The following is a 4,953-nucleotide window of genomic DNA, read 5'->3' on the forward strand; positions in this document are numbered from 1 at the left end:
AGATGGGCTACGCCCGGGCAACATCCTCCCAGGCGTCCGGGGCTCCCTCCTCCACCCCGCGGCGTGGCAAAGTGCCCAGGGATGGGCTCCACGGGTCCCGGGCAGTCCTCCCCCGGGCGCCCGGGCCCGAGAGTTCCGTCGGTCCTCCCCGTGCCAGAGGCCCAGCCGGGGTCCCTGAGCCCCCCGGGAAGCAGAGCCCCCTGAGCCCTTGGTGGGTGGGCAGGCGGGAGCCCTACCGCTATGGCTCGGCTCGGGCGGGCAGACGGGAGTCCTTTCAGTTGCCGGCCATCTGGTCGCTCCTTTCCCCTCGGCCATCTGGTCGAGCGCAATGCTTTCCAATGGGGCGACCAGATGGCCGGGCCGGCATGGAAGTACCGATGAGGGCCCATTTGCCTCCCGGATCCCAGCCAGGGCTCCAGGAGGTCAGGCGCGTCCGCGCCTAGGGTCCCCTCCGTCACTTGGAGCGCGTGGGATACAAGAAAGGGGGGTAGCCTTCCTCAGGATTAGTAGGGGCAGGGTATGCCGGAACACCCCTCTGGGGCTGGCGGTTCTTTGCCGGGGACCAGATGGGCTACGCCTGGGCAACACCTCCCAGGCATCCGGGGCTCCCTCCTCCGGCCTGCGGCGTGGAAAAAGTGCCTGGGACGGGCTCCACGGGTCCCGGGCAGTCCTCCCCCCGGACTCCTGGGCCCGAGAGCTGCGGTGTTCCTCCCCGTGCCTGAGGCCCAGCCGGGATCCCGAGCCCCCCGGGAAGCAGAGCCCCCCTGAGCCCTGCGTGGGTGGGCAGGCGGGAGATCTACCGCTATGGCTCGGCGCGGGCATATGGGAGTCCTTTCAGGTGCCGGCCATCTGGTCGCACCTTTCCCCTTGGCCATCTGGTCGCGCGTAGTGCTTTCCAATGGGGCGACCAGATGGCCGGGCAGGCCTGGAAGTCCCGATGAAGGGCCATTTGCCTCCCGGATCCCAGCCAGGGCTCCAGGAGGTCGGGCGCGTTCGCCCCTAGGGTCCCCTCCGTCACTCGGAGCGCGAGGGTTACCAGAAAGGGGGGTAGCCTTCCTCTGGATTACTAGGGGCAGGGTATGCCGGGATACCCCTCCTGGGGATGGCAGTTCTCAGGCGGGGACCAGATGGGCTAAGCCCGGACAACACTTCCCCGGGGCGTCCGGTGGTCCCTCCTCCAGTCCGCAGCGAGGCAAAGTGCCCGGGACGGGCTCCATGGGTCCCCCGGGCGTCCAGGCCCCGGGAGCTCCGCCGGGCCTCCCATGCCTGAGGCCCAGCGTGGGGTCTACGAGCCCCCCCTAGCCCTGCAGCCCCGAACCCCTGCAGCCCTGGAGCCCTCCAGCCCTGGAACCCTGCAGGCCCGGAGCCCTGCAGGCCCGGAGCCCTGCAGCCCCGGAGTCCTGCAGCCCCGGAGCCCTGCAGCCCCGGAGCCCTGCAGCCCCGGAGCCCTGCAGTCCCCCGAGCCCTGCAGGCCCGGTGCCCTGCAGCCCCTGAGCCATGCGTGGGCAGGTGGGAACCCTAGCGCGAAGCCTCAGGGTTGGACAGATGGGAGTCCTTTCAGTCCCGGCCATCTGGTTGCACCTCTCCCCTCAGCCATCTGGTCGCGCGCAATGCTTTCCAATGAGGCGACCAGCTGGCCGGGTCGGCCTGGAAGTCCCGATGAGGGTCCATTTGCCTCCCGGATCCCAGCCAGGGCTCCAGGAGGTCGGGCGCGTCCGAGCCTAGGGTCCCCTCCGTCACTCGGAGCGCGCGGGTTACAAGAAAGGTGGGTAGCCTTCCTCCGGATTAATAGGGGCAGGGTATGCCGGAACACCCCTCCGGGGCTGGCGGTTCTTTGCCAGGGACCAGATGGGCTACGCCCGGGCAACATCCTCCCAGGCGTCCGGGGCTCCCTCCTCCACCCCGCGGCGTGGCAAAGTGCCCAGGGATGGGCTCCACGGGTCCCGGGCAGTCCTCCCCCGGGCGCCCGGGCCTGAGAGTTCCGTCGGTCCTCCCCGTGCCAGAGGCCCAGCCGGGGTCCCTGAGCCCCCCGGGAAGCAGAGCCCCCTGAGCACTTGGTGGGTGGGCAGGCGGGAGCCCTACCGCTATGGCTCAGCTCGGGCGGGCAGACGGGAGTCCTTTCAGTTGCCGGCCATCTGGTCGCTCCTTTCCCCTCGGCCATCTGGTCGAGCGCAATGCTTTCCAATGGGGCGACCAGATGGCCGGGCCGGCATGGAAGTACCGATGAGGGCCCATTTGCCTCCCGGATCCCAGCCAGGGCTCCAGGAGGTCAGGCGCGTCCGCGCCTAGGGTCCCCTCCGTCACTTGGAGCGCGTGGGATACAAGAAAGGGGGGTAGCCTTCCTCAGGATTAGTAGGGGCAGGGTATGCCGGAACACCCCTATGGGGCTGGCGGTTCTTTGCCGGGGACCAGATGGGCTACGCCTGGGCAACACCTCCCAGGCATCCGGGGCTCCCTCCTCCGGCCTGCGGCGTGGAAAAAGTGCCTGGGACGGGCTCCACGGGTCCCGGGCAGTCCTCCCCCCGGACTCCTGGGCCCGAGAGCTGCGGTGTTCCTCCCCGTGCCTGAGGCCCAGCCGGGGTCCCGAGCCCCCCGGGAAGCAGAGCCCCCCTGAGCCCTGCGTGGGTGGGCAGGCGGGAGATCTACCGCTATGGCTCGGCGCGGGCATATGGGAGTCCTTTCAGGTGCCGGCCATCTGGTCGCACCTTTCCCCTTGGCCATCTGGTCGCGCGCAGTGCTTTCCAATGGGGCGACCAGATGGCCGGGCAGGCCTAGAAGTCCCGATGAAGGGCCATTTGCCTCCCGGATCCCAGCCAGGGCTCCAGGAGGCCGGGTGCGTTCGCCCCTAGGGTCCCCTCCGTCACTCGGAGTGCGCGGGTTACCAGAAAGGGGGGCAGCCTTCCTCCGGATTACTAGGGACAGGGTACTCTGGGACCCCTCTCGGCCTAACGGTCCTCAGCCGGCACCTGGACGGGCCCGGATGCCACCCCAGCCCTGGGTCTGTCCCGGGGCCTGCCGCGTGGCAGGCTGCCCCGGATGAGATCGGGCAGGCCTCCCCTGCTGGGCTGGGTCCAAGGGCCCCTGGGAGGGCGGCCTCCCCACCCCAGGCTCCGTCCTGGGTCCTGCCGCGTGGCAGGTGTGCCCGAACGAGTTCCCGCGGGCTCCGTCCTGGGTCCTGCCGCATGGCAGTGTGCCCTGGAAGGGGTCCGGCGGGCCTGGGGAGACTTCCCCTGTGCCTCTGGCCGGGGTTCCCCGAGGGCCCCGGGGAGAGCGGCCTTCCCACCCCGGGCTCTGTCCTGGGTCCTGCCGCGTGGCAGGGTGCCCGGGACAGGGTCCGGCAGGCCCGGGGAGGCTTCCCCTGCGCCTCTGGGCCTGGGAGCCCCGGCTGGGTCCAGGGACCCGGTCGGGCCCCGGGTCAGGGGCTTCGCCCCAGGCCCCGTCCCCAGGCCTGTGGCACTCCCAAAGGCCCGGGACGGGGTTCCGTTATGCCTGGGGAGCCTCCCCTTGCTCGGTTGGGTTCAGGAGCTCCGGCTGGGCCCTGAGGAGGGCGGCCTCCCCACCCTGGGCTCCGTCCTGGGTCCTGCCGCATGGCAGGGTGCCCGGGACGGGGTCCGGAGGACCTGGGGAGGATTCCCCTGCGCCTCCGGGCCTGGGAGCCCTGGCTGGGTCCAGGGGCCCGGCCGGTCCCCGGGTTGGGGGCTCCGGCCCCGTCCCCTGGCCTGCGGCACTGCCAAAGGCCCAGGACGGGGTTCCGTCGTGGCCGGGGAGCCTCCCCTTGCTTGGCTGGGTTCTGGAGTTCCGGCTGGGCCCCTGAGGGCCCCAGGGAGGGCGGCCTCCCCACCCCGGGCTCCGTGCTGGGTCCTGCCGCGTGGCAGGGTGCCCGGGACGGGGTCCGGCGGTCCCGGGCAGGCTCCCCCTGCGGCTCCGGGCCTGGGAGCCCCGGCTAGGTCCAGGGGCCCGGCCGGGCCCCAGGTCAGGGACTTCGGCCCGAGCCCCGTCCCCCGGCCTGCGGCACTGCCAAAGGCCCAGGACGGGATTCCGTTGTGCCTGGGGAGCCTGCCATCGCTCGGCTGGGTTCAGGAGCTCCGGCCGGCCACCTGATGGCCCGAGGGAGGGCGGCCTCCCCGCCCCGGGCTCCATCCTGGGTCCTGCCGCATGGCAGGGTGCCCGGGGCGGGGTCCGAAGGGCCCGGGGAGGCTCCCCCTGCGCCTCCGGTCCTGGGATCCCTGGCTTGGTCCAGGGGCCTGGTCGGGCCCCGGGTCAGGGGCTCCAGCCCCGGGTCCCGGCCCCCGGCCTGCGGCACTGCCAAAGGCCCGGGACGGGGTTCCGTTGTGGCCGGGGAGCCTCCCCTCGCTCCCGGGCTCCGTCCTGGGTCCTGCCGCGTGGCAGGGTGCCCGGGGCGGGGTCCCAATGGCCCGGGGAGGCTTCCCCTGCGCCTCCTGGCCTGGGAACACCGGCTGGGTCCAGGGGCCCAGCTGGGCCCTGGGTCGGGGGCTCCGGCCCCGGGCCCCGTCCTGCGGCACTGCCAAAGGCCCGCGATGGGGTTCCGTTGTGGCCCGGGGAGCCTCCCCTCGCTCGTCTGGGTTCAGGGGCTTGTGCCGGGCCCCTGGGGGCCCTGGGGAGGGTGCGGCCTCCCCGACCCGGGCTCCGTCCTGGGTCCTGCCGCGTGGCAGGGGGCCCGGGGCGGGGTCCCAATGGCCCGGGGAGGCTTCCCCTGCGCCTCCTGGCCTGGGAACCCCAGCTGGGTCCAGGGGCCCGGTTGGGCCCCGGGTCGGGGGCTCCGGCCCCAGGCCCCGTCCTGCGGCACTGCCAAAGGCCCGGGACGAGGTTCCGTTGTGGCCGGGGAGCCTCCCCTCGCTCGTCTGGGTTCAGGAGCTCGTGCCGGGCCCCTGGGGGCCCCGGGGAGGGCGGCCTCCCCGCCCCGGGCTCCATCCTGGGTCCTGCCACGTGGCA

Source organism: Triturus cristatus, chromosome 1_1 (assembly GCF_964204655.1).
Source record: "Triturus cristatus chromosome 1_1, aTriCri1.1, whole genome shotgun sequence".
Lineage (NCBI taxonomy): Eukaryota > Metazoa > Chordata > Amphibia > Caudata > Salamandridae > Triturus > Triturus cristatus.